This window comes from Henckelia pumila, chromosome 2 (genome assembly GCF_033568475.1).
Source record: "Henckelia pumila isolate YLH828 chromosome 2, ASM3356847v2, whole genome shotgun sequence".
Lineage (NCBI taxonomy): Eukaryota > Viridiplantae > Streptophyta > Magnoliopsida > Lamiales > Gesneriaceae > Henckelia > Henckelia pumila.
The window spans coordinates 9,294,427-9,310,793 of record NC_133121.1 but is presented as its reverse complement, the minus strand read 5'-3'; positions in this window follow the sequence as shown (position 1 = coordinate 9,310,793).

Here is a 16,367-nt window from a genome sequence, read left to right as displayed (position 1 = left end):
AACCAAGTCTGGTCTTTAGTGGATCCTCCCGATGGAATTGTTCCAATAGGGTGTAAATGGATCTACAAAAGAAAGCTTGGGCCTGATGGTAAGATATTGACTTACAAGGCGCGATTGGTGGCGAAAGGTTATACTCAAAGGCAAGGAGTTGACTATGATGAAACCTTTTCACCAGTCGCAATGTTCAAGTCCATAAGAATCCTAATTGCCATAGCTGCATGGTATGACTATGAGATATGGCAGATGGATGTGAAGACTGCTTTTCTTAATGGAGACATTAAGGAAGAAATCTATATGAAGCAGCCTGAGGGGTTCACATCCATGGGAAGCGAGCATAAGGTATGCAAGCTTCAGAGATCAATTTATGGTCTAAAACAAGCATCAAGAAGTTGGAACCATAAATTTGATGAAACAATTAAAGATTTTGGTTTCATCAAGAACCCGGAGGAACCTTGCGTGTACAAGAAAGTAGTTAAGGATGCGGTGACATTCTTAGTACTTTATGTTGATGACATCCTACTCATTGGGAATGATGTAGGGATGTTGCAGTCAACAAAGATATGGTTATCAGGTAGATTTTCGATGAAGGATTTGGGTGAGGCATCCTACATTCTTGGGATACAGATCTATAGGGATAGATCTAAGAGAATGATAGGACTCACTCAAGCAACCTACATCGATACCATATTGAAACGGTTTTCAATGGATGGGTCCAAGAGAGGACATCTACCCATGTGTCATGGAGTTTCTCTATCCAAGTCTATGTGTCCCAAGACTGATGCAGAGATAGAGAATATGACACATGTACCATATGCGTCAGCTATAGGTAGTATCATGTATGGGATGATATCTACCAGACCGGATGTAGCATTTGCTCTGAGTGTCACGAGCAGATATCAGTCTAATCCTGGTCAGATGCATTGGAAAGCCGTGAAGGACATTCTTAAGTACTTGCGAAGGACTAAGAATATGTTCATGGTTTATGGAGGACGAGAACTCAAACTGGAAGGCTATACCGACTCTAGCTTCCAAAGTGATGTGGATGACTCGAAGTCAACCTCTGGATTTGTGTTCATGCTCAATGGTGGTGCTGTCTCTTGGAAGAGTTCCAAGCAGGACACCACAGCGGATTCCACCACTGAGGCTGAATACATTGCAGCATCAGCTGCTGCTAAAGAGGCTGTTTGGATGAGGAATTTCCTCCAAGAGTTGGGCGTCATTCCTGAATTTGTTGGTCCAGTCCCGGTGTACTGCGACAACACGGGTGCCGTTGCTCAAGCAAAGGAACCAAGGTCTCATCAAAGATCCAAACACGTACTGAGGAAATACCACATAATCCGGGAGATTGTGGAAAGAGGAGACATCAGTGTCGAACGAGTGGCCTCTGCAGACAATATCGCTGATCCACTTACTAAGCCTTTGCCAGGACCATTGTTTGACAAACATCGCGAAGCAATGGGTCTACGTAGTATGACTAGTTGGCTATAGGGCAAGTGGGAGATTGTAAGAGTGGGTGCCCAGTGAGCCAACTGTGTGGCTATGGGCTTTGTTGACTCTTTGTATAAACAATCTTTTGTTTAATATTATTTACACTTTTATGGCAATGACTTTATATTACTTCATATTGTTATATATACTATTGTTGTTTTGATAAAGACCTTGAATATACTATAGTGTATGTAAGATGTGGTAGAACATGGAGATGTCTATCATGAAATACATCTTATAGTCACTGTATATTCTAAAACCGTTCCTAGTCGATTGAGCCGTCCGATAATAAGGATAAGGATCGCTCGAGTTTGAGACTAGCATTTGCGATGCGGAGTACCACGTTTCATTGGTAGGGAACATGGAGATGTTCGAAGCATGCAAATGGATATTCATAGGATGAATAGTCGAACTACCCTATCCGGACTTTCCAAGTGGTTATCACTTATCGAGTGGATAAAGTCCGCGGTTTTGGTTGTACACCATTAGTCCTTACGACTTGAAACATCATGGAGACTCTATATGCTAGTACTGTGCTTTGACTCGTTTACCGACTCTGAGGGGGTCATCAGGTGTCGAGATTGGGTACAGTTACGACACATATAGGAGTCAATGCATTGTTGTCAAGGATTCACCACATACTTGCGAGTGTGGATATCCTATGCGATCTGAGGAGATATTAGTGTGACAAATCTCTGGCCAGAGTACTTGATGTGATTTAAGAAATGGTTTCTTAGTAGCACATGCGATGTCACTAATTTGATCTTCAAGATGCATTGCATAGTTATCGAATCTTGAGCGACTCTCGATATACCAATGGTTGTTGATTCGATCGGGATATTTGGATGAAGGGACCGTACTGTACGCTAACCAAAATCTACTGGTTCTTGTAGGCACTATCAGTGATACCTAGGGAATCATGGGGCGATGTTGCTAGGCGCTTTACCATGATTCGTTGGGCAAGTCGGAAAGTGTTGTTCCGAGTCACAAGGAGTTGTGAGCCCACGGCTAGCTGTATCCCTGAACCATTGAGGGTCACACAGTGTAATGGAGTTTTAATCCCCGTTGAGATAGTTAAATTTAAAGAGTTAAATTTAATGAACTAAGGAGTTGGACTTCTTAAATAAGAGTAAGGGAGTAGGATTTCCTAAAATGACATAGGGATGGACATTTTTGGAAACCACTGAATTCGGATTCAGGAAAATTTATTTTGACTTTAAAACGTGCAGAAATGGTTTCTGTGCACATTGGTGAAATCGTTTCATCAATCGGAGTCACGATGAATTTTATATTAATTTCTGAACGAGCGAGCTTTGCTTGTCGGGCCCCAGCTTATGACTAATGGGCCCTAAGGTGTTAGTGGCCTGCATTATAAATAAGTTATTTCAGTACAGAAATTAAACACAACAGGTCATAATTTTTGAGACAGGATTTTCGAAACCCTAGCCCCTCTCAAAAACGTTTTCGGCCGCCTCTCCCTCCCTCTGCCCGAGAAAATTTCGGTCTGTGATTTTGAATTGCAGTAAGGAATAACGAATCAAATTCGTGTATTCTCTTCGCAGAAAACTTCTGATAGATTTTCTAGTGCAATCTATCAGAGGGATTAAACCTCTGTTCGTGGACCTGATTGAAGGCGTTCATCGGTTCCAGGGAGAGACAACAAGAGCAGAATTGTTCTGTTGGTGTCCATTAATCTCGTTGCGAGATTTGAGGTAAAATTTATTTAATTGTTATTTAAATTTTACACACACGTAATTCAATCGATGAACGGTTGATACCCATACCATGGAAACGTTCCATGAAATTTTTAAACTTCCGCTGCACCGGGTATCAATCGTAATTGGTCTGGGAACTCGCCAGTTTTACAACAGTTGATACACTAAGAACTGATCCTGGTTTGTTTATTTTATTGCAGGGAATAAGATGGACTCATCTTTTGTTGCAAACTCGTTTTTGAAACCTCCAGTTCTTGATGGAACGAATTATGCATTGTGGAAGACAAGGATGTGATATACTATCAAAGCGATGGATGTTCGTGCATGACAAAGCATTCTGACTGGTTGGAATCCTCCAAAGACGCTAGATCAAGATGGAGAATACATTCTCAAGCCAGAAGAAACTTGGACCGCTGAGGAAACACAAAGTTCAAGCTACAATGCTAAAGCAATCAATGCAATTTTTTCATCTGTGGATATGAGAATGTTTGGAATCATAGCTGACTACACAGTTGCCAAGGATGTGTGGGATGCTCTTCAAGAACACTGTGAAGGAACTGATAGTGTAAGAAGAATAAGACTGATACTTCTAAACGCAAAATTTGAGAACATCAGGATGGATGAGAATGAGACTATTGCTGATTATGATAGGGAGATAGCTATAGAGGCGCATGCTCTTGGATGACCTATTGCTAGTGATAATATGGTGAACAAAGTCCTTTGGTCCTTAACAAAGAGATTCAATAGGAAGATTTGGGCGCTTGAAGAGGTAAAGGACACTTCAAAGATAAAGATGACTGAACTGATTAATATCCTTGTATTTGAGATGAACTCTACAACACAAGAGAAGGATAAATGGAAATATATAGCACTTCAAGCTTCAAAACTCTCATACGAGGAGTATGTTCAATTCCACCAAGAAGTTCATCAGTCTGATTTAGAGGATGATTCGATCTCACTCATGACTCAGAAATTCAATGATTATTTGAAGAAGATGAAAGAGACAAGAAAGACGGATCAAAAACTCAAGGCTTCAATGTTTCCTAACAAGCCTTTGAGAATTACTGGACCAGAGCAGTCACCAATAAAACCTACTGATACTCCTAAGCCTCGACTGATGTTGGAAGGAAATAAGAAGTCAATTTCAAAGAAGTTAGACACGGTACAGTGTCATGCTTGTCAAGGCTTTGGACATTATGCAAATGAGTGTGCTAACACGCTTAGGAAAGGAATGACTACGTCTTTAAGTGATGAAGAGTCTGATGAAGAAAAACATGAAGATGAAGAAATCCACACTGCAGGTGTTGCCACACTTGGCCGCAACATCTGCCAAAGGTCAGTCTATTTAAATTCTTCCATTACTGATAATGTGAGTAATAATGATTCAGGTGATGAGACAATATCTATGGAAGAAGCTAGGATAATGTTTGAAGAACTACATGCTGACTGGATTGAAAGAAATAAGATGAATACTCTTCTTTCAAAAGAAAATTTTGATTTAAAAGATGATGTGTCAAGGCTTGAAGTTATGCTGAGTAAGAAAGACATGGAATTAATTCAGGTGAAGGAAGAACTCGGAAAAGCAAAAGCTACATTGTCCAAGTTTAATTCAAGCACTTCCAAGCTTGATTCTCTACTCATGATGGGAAGAGATGGTACGGCTGGTTTAGGTTTTGAAAATAGCAAATTTGAGGTTGGTGAAAGTTCAAAAAGCCCTGTGTTTGTTAAGAAAAATAGCTGTACAGAAAGCTCAACCAAAAGGCCTCACCAATTGATCCTCCAAAACCAAAGCCACAACCTACTGCTCCTTCAATGTCTAGAAGGAAACGTAAGTATATTTGTCACTACTGTCATAGACCTGGTCATATCAAACCATACTGTTTTAAGCTGCAAGAAGACTATAGACATAGATCTGCATCAAAGGTGTTGCCAACACCTCCCCACAACATCTACAGAAACAGATCTACTGTAAGAAAAGTTTGGGTACCAAAAGCTGATATTCACTGTTATGATTTATACTGCTTTGAGAACTAATGTTTCATGTGCTTGGTACTTTGATAGTGGTAGCTCACGTCATATGAAAGGTTCCAAAAAATTCCTCACTGATTATGTTGAACATAAAAGTGGAAAAGTAACCTATGGAGGAGGTTCAAAGGGAAACATTGTTGGAAAGGGAACTCTAAATGTTGTTGGTTTGCCTAAGCTTTGAAATGTGCTTCATGTTGAAAGATTAACTGCCAATCTAATAAGCATTAGTCAACTTTGTGATGATAATTTGCATGTGAAATTTTATAAGAAATTATGCAAAGTTTTTGATGATTCTAATTTGTGTGTTATGACAGGTACAAGGTCATCTGATAATTGCTATCAACTTGGAGAAGAGATGACTTGTAGACACACAAAAGTGAATAAGTTTGATCAATTCATCAAAAATTGGGTCATGCAAATTTCAAGACTCTAAAGAACTTGAGTAAGTTAGATGTTGTTAGAGGTATGCCTAATTTGAAATCTGGTATTCCATTTATGTGTGAAGCGTGTCAGAAAGGGAAGCAGACTAGGGTGTCACACGAAGTGTTGCCAACATCTATGACAACACGCTGTCTCCAACTTATACATATGGACTTAATGGGTCCAATGGATGTTGAAAGCTTTGGAGGTAAGAAATACTCTTTCGTATGTGTGGATGATTTTTCGATATATACATGGGTAAATTTTTTGAGAGAAAAATCAGAAACATTTTATGCCTTCAAAAAACTGCTCAATAAAATTGTCAATCTACACAATCTGAAGGTAATCAGAATTCGCACTGATCATGGTAAGGAGTTCGAAAACTCTTCTTTTGCTAGTATGTGTGAAAATAAAGGTATTTCTCATAAATTTTTTGCTCCTAAAACCCCACAACAGAATGAAATTGCTGAATGAAAAAATAGAACTTTGCAAGAGATGGCAAGAGTGATGTTAAGTTCGAAAAATATTTTAAAACGTTTTTGGGCAGAAGCCTTGAATACGGCATTCCATATTTCAAATAGAGTTTATTTGAGAAATGTTACTACTATGACATCCTATGAAATTACTATGGGAAGAGGCCAAGCCTTAAATATTTTCATGTTTTTGGATGTGTATGTCATGTTTTGAATGATAGGGATCTTCTTGCTAAGTTTGATGCAAAGAGCAATAAATGTATGTTCTTGGGATATTCATCAAATAGCCGAGCCTATAGGACGTTTAACCTGATAACTAGGACTATTTTTGAATCTATTAATGTTATTTTTGATGAATTTGCAGATCTAAAGAAGAAAACAACTGAAGATTAAGTTGATGATCTGCTGGATAATTTTGGAAATTTAGATGTTGTCCAAGGTGTTACAACACCTCCGACAACACCTCCTGCAAAAATTCCAGAAACAAAAGTTGAAAAGCCTACTGATAATACTGATGAGGACAGTGAGGTAAACGAAGCCGGAAAGAATATTCCAAGCAGAATTCAGAAGAACCATCCAACCTCGAAGGAAAGAGAAGGTGGACTACAGAAAAATATCAGGTCTAATGTGCATGAGTTCTACGTATTCTTAGGTAAGATTTTCTTGTTTCGTGTCAAACATTGAACCCAAAAAGGTTGAAGAAACTTTAGAATATGAATTTTGGGTCAATTCTATGCATGAAGAGTTAGAACAATTTGTTAGGAATGATGTTTGATACTTGGTACCGTGTCCTGCTCATGGCAATGTTATAGGAACAAAATGGATTTTCGAAAAAACTGATGAGTCAGGAAACATCATTAGAAATAAAGCTAGGTTGGTAGCTCAAGGTTATACACAGGTTGAGGGGGTGAATTTTGATGAAACTTTTGCTCCTATACCCCGCATTGAGTCAGTTCGACTTTTGATTGCCATTTCATTTTATATGGGGATGAAACTTTTTCAAATGGATGTAAAAAGTGTCTTTTTAAATGAGATCTTGAATGAAGAAGTTTATGTAAAACAACCTAAAGGTTTTGAGAATCCAAATCATCTTGATTATGTGTATAAGTTAAAAAAGGCATTGTATGGATTGAAACAAGCACCACGTGCATGGTATGGAAGACTAACCGAGTACTTGCTTAATATTGGCTTCAAAAGAGGTGAAGTTGATAAGACTTTATTTGTGAAAAAGTCTCAAGGTAATATCTTAATTTTCCAAATTTACGTAGATGACATAATCTTTTGCGCGTCAAATCATAAACTTGTTGATAATTTCGTGAAGTGCATGTCCTCTACATTCGACATGATCATGGTTAGTGAGTTAACTTATTTCTTGGGATTGCAAGTGAAACAAATGCATGATGGTATATTTTTGTGTCAAAGCAAGTATTCTAAAAATCTTGTGAAGAAGTTTTTTAATGACAACAATAAACACATGCGTACATCTATGGGGTCTAATGAAAAACTGTCTAGGAAGGATGTTGCCGAATTTGTTGACAACACCCTCTACAGAAGCATGATTGGTAGTATTTTGTATTTGAGTACTACTAGACCTGATATCATGTATAGTGTTTGTTTGTGTGCTAGATATCAATCTAACCCAAAAGTGACTCACTTAAAGGCCGTGAAACGTATACTGAAATATGTGGCAGGAACTTTGATTTTGGATTTGCGGTACACAAAAGAAACCAATTCAAATTTGGTAGGGTTTAGTGATGCTGATTGGGCTAGGGATTTAGATGAGAGAAAGAGCACTTCGGGAGGATGTTTATACTTGGGGAATAACCTAGTGTCATGGTATAGTAAGAAACAAAATTGTCTCACTTTCTACTGCCGGGTCTGAATATGTTGCTGTAGGTAATTGCTGCTCTCAACTCTTATGGATGAATCAAATGCTAAATGATTATGGAATTAAGAGTGATACTCCTATTGTGTACTGTGATAATTCTAGCCATTGATATATCAAAAAATCCAGTACAACACTCTCGAACCAAACACATTGACATTAGACATCACTTCATTCGAGATTTGGTCAAGAAAAGCATGATCTTAATTGAGTTTGTTGGAACAAATAACCAATTAGCTGATATATTCACAAAAGCATTGGATTTCGAGAGATTCTCCAATCTAAGGAAGTCTTTGCAAAATGTTTTACATAATAATATGAATTAATTGAAGAAGAGTTCTAACTAAGTCACGAAGTAGTGGAGGGATGTTTATGTATTCTATGATCGTGTCCCAAATGAAAAGTGACTTCGCAAATTCAGAAACTCAAAAGAACAAAAAGGTTAAACATTAAATGGCTCAATCATCAAATTTGATTGAAAAATAGAAGCAAATGGAAAAAGCTACCTAAAGGGGTCCTTTGAAGATCGTACCTTTAGTGTAAAAATAATTAATATGAATAACAAAATTTTGAGAATCCTAAAGTGTTGTTGAAAGATGTTGCCAACACCGTTGAAAACACCTCATCTGTCAACATATTTCTTGCATGAAATAACATATTATTTTTATGTCACACTATGTTTTAGACATAATTAGGACATGCATATTTTTATTTGTGAATATATTTGGCCGAAAGGTTATAAATAATGATCGAACAAAAATTTTGAATTTTGCCCTATCCACTGAATTTTTGAATTTGATTGAGATTGGAGTTTGTTTCCATGATGTTGTATTCCGATGAGAAGTTTAATTTGGAAATATTTGGTAAAATATTTGGGCCTAGATAATCGGTGAAATTCGAAAAGATTTATTGCCTAATTTAATTCAAATTGTTATCGTTTTGGATTGTTACCGTTGAGAAATTTGTTACCGTTAGAGGGGCTGTAATTCGAGTGAGATTAGGAAAGTCTGTGTATTATAATTGAGAGTTTATCTGTTTTGGAAATTCATTATTTCTTGTGATTTAGTCCTCGTGTTCTCTCAATTCTCTTTGCCCTTGCTTTCGAATTGCCCTATATTTTCACTCTCAAAAGCTTTCATGGCAGGAAAGGGATTCAATCCTCAAGATATTCAATCTGAGATGGGTTTCTCAGAGGATGCTGCTGAAGGTGTTACAACACCTCCATCACCACACCCCGTGAATGAGCAAGCCCTGATTCCAGTTGCCGAGGAGTTTGTGCCTATGGATGTTATTGCTCCTAGAAAGCCTGGAAACGCTTTTGATGTGGAAAACCTACCAGACATGGCCGTATTGAACAAATTACACCCCGCGAAACCTTTGACCCGCCGATCCAAACGCCAAGCTGGATTCAATCCAGACTACACGGCTTCGAAGAGATTTCGTGGAAATGGTCAACCATCTAGACCTTCTCTGGTAGACACAGAGTACTCCTCTGGTGATGCAAGCTCCGATGAAGATTACAAACTGGTGCATCGAAAAAGGGGGAAGTCAAGTGCCATGGAACCATCTGTTCCAACCATTCCTGTACCTTTTGTCTCTGAGAAACAATCAACGGAAGATTCCTCTTCTGATGAGGAATCAACAGAGTCTGAGACTCCATCTGCTGGTGTTGCAAAGGAAGATGCATCTGCATCTGTTCCAGCTTAGAAGACATCTACTGATGGTCCTCTTTCATATTCTGATGACGAGGAAGCCTCTATTGCCAAATTCTTGGCGGACTTGAAGCAAAAAAAAGGCCAGAATCCTACTGTCTCTCCTCAGAGTTTTGATGATGAACCAGATGAGGAGATGCTTCAAGAATATGCTAATAACTGCTCTCGTCTCTCTGATAATTCTAGATCTGAATCAAGTGAAGACTCGGATGCTGAACAAGACTTGGAAGCAGAGTCAGATTCTGATGACTCTGAGGAAAATGTTGAGGAAGGTGTTGCCGACACCTTGGACAACACCTTAGGAAAAGACTACTGGGTAAATGAGTCTTACTCCTATTCTTTTTATACCAAGGAGATTGCGGATTGCTGGGATAAGTATGATGACCGCGAGTTCCTTTTGGAACACAACATTGATGTGGAGAGTTACGGAGCTCAGAATATGATAAAATTTTTTGAGGTAAGAAACATGCTTTCAACAGTTACTACTGCTGGTCCATACTGCAGAGCACTTGTACGAGAATTTTACTGCAATTTTACTGAAGCAGTGAAAGACCCTCGGTATGTCAAGTATGGAAAAGTGTATGTGCGAGGACATATTTTCTCTTTTGGTCCTGCTTTCATCAATTTTTTTCTCCGTACTCCTTCTGTTGATGATGTAGCCTTGCCTACCATGGATGAGATGACTTTGTCATTACAGGTTGTCAAGTCACAGTTTTTCCAGCTCACCCTAAGAAGTTGCAGACTGCTAAGCTCACTTCTTTGTATTTTGTTCTACACAAGACCGCAATCAAGACATGGACTACTTCTGGGAACTCTACAGTGGTTACAAAGCATCAGGCTCTAGTCTTGTACGATATTGGAATGGGAGCAGACTTCAATTATGGCAGACTGGTGTTCAATACAGTCATGGCATTTGCTGACTGTGCACAACCAACTCTGAAGTTGCCATATCCTTCTCTGATCTATTCGATGATGTTATCTCAAGAAATTGAGAAGGATGATTATGAGCTACTCACTGAGCCTGGGGAAGTGTTGAAAATCGCCCCTACACTGCTTAAATGGAATAGGAAGTTAGATCTTCCTTGGTAAAAAATAGGTGCTGTCAAAGATGTTGTGGCAGGTGTTGCCAACACCTTCCTTTCCACAGATGTTTTTGTACCTCCCTCTGCTACTCAGAACACGGATACAACATTTATTCAAGCTCAACAGTTGCATGCTGAGCAGAAAATCACACAGGCTAAGGCTGATCTAGCCTATTATGAAGGGTTGAAGACTCACTATGAGTCTCTTCTAAGTGGAGCTGGCCCTTCTAAACAAAAAAGGGGAGAAGAAAGTGGTGCAGATGAAGAAGCTGCTGTTGATGATGGTTCATCTAAGAGCAATCAATTCTAAAGATTTGCTTTAGTTCGTTTAGTTTAATTTTTTTATTAGATATTTATGTTTTACTGTTGCTGATAAGTTTTTTGTGCTTTGTTCCTAATCAAAACTGATTTTTGTGTTTTTAGCTCTGATATGATATGTGGTTCTCATTTTATATATGTTTATTTGTTTGGAGTGTTGTAGCTAGATGTTGCCAACATCTCGTGACAACACCTTTGCTTTTACTTAGGGGGAGAATCTGTTCAGGGGGAGTTTTGATCAAGGGAGAATTGAATTGTTTATTGAATTAAAAGTGTTTTGTCCAGAAAGGCAAAACGGGGGAGATTGAAAAGAATATTTTATTCCTAAAAATCCTTAATTCTAAAAAGATTTTATTTTAAATTCTTTTGCCTTTCTTGGACATGAAGTATCTTTTAGATATTTTGTTCAAATATTAGTTTCCTTGTTTAAATAAGATTTGAGATATTATGCTTAATTATTATATCATATCTAACTTATCTCTTTCTTATGTTTTGTAGATTTTATATGATCAAATATAGAAGAATCCCATGTATGCATGGAAACCAAGATGAGAAGGATTTTAGCCTATATATGAGATAGGCGTGCACAAAGAAAACACACTGACCGAGATAGATACACCGATTGAGAGAACTTGATGAGCGAACAATTATGAAGATTTTATAAAGTTGGTCTTGGGTTGTGATCACTTGATTGCCTAGAAGAATTGAAGATCACTCAAAGATGAAAGATAGAAGAGTGTTGGTTTCATCGAGTTTTTGACATCAAGATTCTTCTCCTTACTTCGTTTTGTTATTCTATCTTGAATAGAATTTTTAGGAGAACTTTTATTCTTTTTTTTTCTCACTTGTTTTGAGAAATTTAATTTTACAATGATCACTAGTTTTAGGGTTTGTAAAACTCTTTGATTTATTTTCTAGTGAAAGTTTTGCCATGAAGCGCTGCAATAGTATTTTATACTCTTTATTAATAATCTGAGTCTATTTATTTGGTTGCTTGTTTATTTTATTCACGCTTTAATTATATTTCGCTGCAAATTACTCAAGGTGTTTTTTAAGGTGTTGTCAACACCTTGTGACAACACCTAAAACTGTTTATGTGCAACCCTTATTTCCTTACAAATTCATTTGTGAATTTAATAAGTATATTTATGATGCAGGTGAATATGATAATCCAATATATGTTCGCATGGTCATCCAAAAGTTACTACCTCCATGGAATACCTATTTCGACTTTGAAAGAATTAAATTTGGAAAATCCAAATCAAACTTTGGGAGGATTAATAGGGGGTAATAAGGAAAAATATGACAAAAATCTGCAACAAGAAACAGATGTAAAAATAGACCAAAAGGAGTTCTCTGGTCTACGGTAACCTTGAATTACCTTCTCATTACGGATGTAATGAAAAGCATAAAGAAAAGGTTCAATCTCGTAAAAGTATTTTCAAACGAAAATTCAAAAAATTTAGGAAGTCAAATACTTGGATCTCTAGAAGGAATAAAACAAAATCTGAGCACGAAAAGAAAGTGAAAACCAAAATATTTTTCAGAAGAAAACTTATCGGTAAAACATGTGAATGTTGGTTTTGTCACAAAGAAGGACATTATGCAAATAATTTTCGAAAGAAAAACAATCCTCAAAACAAAATCAAATTTATAAATATAAATTTTGATGAAATTTCTTATGATATGTTTAATACACTAACACCCATTGATAATAGGAATGATGAAGATTGTGAATCCGTCTATTCATTAGAAGAATCTAATGAAGACATTTCTGATACCGATTTCGTTCAGATAATGAGGTATGTATGCCTATTTATTTCTGTAAAAAAAATAGAATAATGGAAAAGCCTGGTACAAAACCATATACCGAAAAATCTCATAACCAGATTATAACACAAAAGACTTGTAATCAAAATTCCACATATGTACCGGTTACTTTTAAGTTCCTTGGATATCAGAAATACACTATCACAACCTATGTGGATACATGCTTTACTATACCTGTAGTGACCTTGCATGGAATCACCTACTAACTGACAACTAAATAACATGCATTAACTTAATACAGCAAAATGCTTAACAGAGTAAAACGTGCGGAAACATAATCCAAAATTTACATATCAGCTTAGTAAAACATATTCATGCTTAATAGTGTAGTGATACAACCATATCGAAAAGCTTAAAATAAACTGTCTAAAGCATTTATACAGCTAAACATATCCTGCTGTATAAACTCCCCTGAAAATCTCTGGCTCCCTAGTCCTTCCTTGAGCTACCGGCTCCGTCCATCCTGCGACCTGCCCCGTGGAATAGGATGTCCAAGATAACAACTAGGACGTGAGCGCTAACGCCCAATACATAAACATGAGTAAACATATATATATGATGCATGCAACATGATGACTAGTAAAGGGCCATCTGAAAAGTCATGCTCAGTAGCGGCGCCACATGAGTGTTGCCACCGCACGGATCAACCTCCGGGTGCAACCACACTCGTCTAGTACACCAGAGTAGTCAGATATACATGTCCCCGCCGTCGCGGTACTCTCAGTGACAGACTATCGAGTATAGAGCTGAGTGGCTCTATAATCAGGTATATCAAGGTATAGGCTCAACGTGTATGTGCACATGATATATGAGTATATAAAGCGGTAAAACATACATCATGCCACATAATAATGGCAAATAAATGCAACATATAAACATGCATACTTGGTGGCAATCTCATTCAATGTGTACGTACCTCTAGGCTAGTTCAAGTCTAGTAGGATCCTTGGTTCCAAGTCTATATTCAAAAGTTCATCGTATCACTACACAAGTTCTATAAGCCTTAACCAAGCTAATAAGTACTCCCAAAACTTAAATAGATTCCGGACCATACCTTCGTCCGTAGTAAGCCCTTTGGAGTCGCTAGTCGCGGATGACTATAACCACACCTTGGTTATTCCAGAACCTCTATAATAACCGATAGGGCTCTCAAGTTTATATCTCACACTATATAACTGAAGAAGGAAACTTGGGAATTCGTAATTCAAAATGAAATCGAATAAGCCCTATTTATAGGAAAATTTTCGGTCAAGTTTGGAACCTCCAAACTCGGGTTTGGATCGTCCGATCAAACTCACTGCCTGCATGCGAGACACGTCAAGTTCGTACCGTCCGATCGCCACTTCGGGTCGTCCGAAGTGTTCTAAATCCGACACTTGTCAAAATCCATTGCTGCGTAATCCTGCTTGCTTGGCACAAGGGAGTTCGGGCTGTCCGATCCTGGTTCGGACCGTCCGAACATGCCTTAAATCCAAAGTCAACATGCCCTTCTTTGGAGCCCCCGGGTTGCTGAGTTCGCATCGTCCGAAGTCCTCTTCGGACCGTCCGAACTGGCTCAAATATTGAAAGTCCAATTCTTTATTCTAAAGTCCAATTAAACCCCGGAATTGGTTAATTATTAACCCTTAATCATGTTTAACATATCATTATCTTAAAATGAAATCTGGGTTACTACATTCTCCCCACCTTTAGACATTTCGTCCGAAAAATAAAATCTAAAGACAAATCAAGATAACAATATGAAACATATTAAACCATGTTTTATTACGACAACGTAATTACATCTTTAAATGGTAATCAAAAGTATAAAGCAAACAACTCAGGATATTGTAGACAAGTTGCTTCTTCAAGTTGCTTCTTCAATGCCTTGGCGCTGCCACTGTACCATTACAAGTGGTATAGTATTGTTCCAAAGAACTTTCTCCTTCTTGTCTAGGATACGGAGTGGTCGTTCGACATATGACAGATCTGGCGCTAGCTATACATCAGTAGGCTGTATAATATGAGATTCATCAGCTATGTACTGTTGAAGTAACGACACATGAAAAACATCATGTATACTGGAAAGATATGGCAGTAAAGCCAAACGATATGAAACATCTCCGATCTTTTCCAATATCTGAAAAGGCCCAATGAAACGAGGTGACAACTTGTCTTTCACACCGAACCTCATCACCTTCCTGAAAGGTGATACTCGCAAAAACACATATTCACCAGGCTCGAACTGAAGTGGCCTGCGATGAATATTAGCATAACTGGCTTGCCGATCTTGAGCAGCTTTGATCCTCCGCTTGATCAAATCTACCTTGTCTACAATCTGTTGCACCAACTCAGGAGGGACTTGTCATTCTCCTAACTCATCCCAGAATAACGGAGTACGACATCGTCAAATATACAATGCCTCGAAAGGTGCCATATCAATACTAGGATGATAACTGTTATTGTAGACAAATTCGATCAAAGGTAATTGATCCTGCCAAGACAAACCAAAATCCATGACAGAAGAACGTAGCATATCCTCCAACGTACAAATTGTCTGCTCTGACTGCCCATCAGTCTTCGGATGATATGCAGTGCTCAAACTCAGAGTGGTACCCAACGCCTTCTGAAAACTACCCCAGAAACGTGAGGTAAATCGTGGATCTCTATCACTGAATATGCTCACTGGATTTCCATGCAATCGCACTATCTCCTGAATGTATAAGCGTGCCATGCGATCATAAGAATACTCCCGGTTGTAAGGAATAAAATGTGCTGATTTCGTCAAACGGTCAACAACGACCTAGATAACATCGCACTAACGTGAAATCATAGGCAAGTGGGTGACTAAATCCATAGTCACGTGCTTCCACTTCCATTCGGGAATCTCAAGATTCTGCAGTAATCCACCTGGTCGTCGGTGTTCAGCCTTGACCTATTGACAAACAAGACAACATGAAACAAACTGATATACACTTCGTTTCATCCCCTTACACCAGAATCTGGTTCACAAGTTCTTATACATTTTCATGCTGCCAGGATGAACTGATAATCGACTCCTGTGAGCTTGAGAAAGAATATCATTCCTGAGCTCCGCAACATCAGGTAAAACCACTTCATTCGATAAGCAGAATAAACCATCTGCCTGATAATGGAATCTAGATGTATTAAATCCATTGGCTAGACGTGCCAAACGCTGAGTCTTAACATCAGATATCTGAGCTTCTCTGATTCGAGAGTACAATGCTGGCTCAGACAAAATAGTATACAACCGAATCTCATTTCTTCCTTTCTTGTGCTTGAGCGTAAAACTCAGGGAACAACACTCCTGAACCATATGAGATATTTCACTAGTCTGAAGTGCAGAAAGTCTCACCTGCCGACTCAAGGCATCAACAGTAAGATTAGCAGAACCTGGATGATATTTTATTTCACAA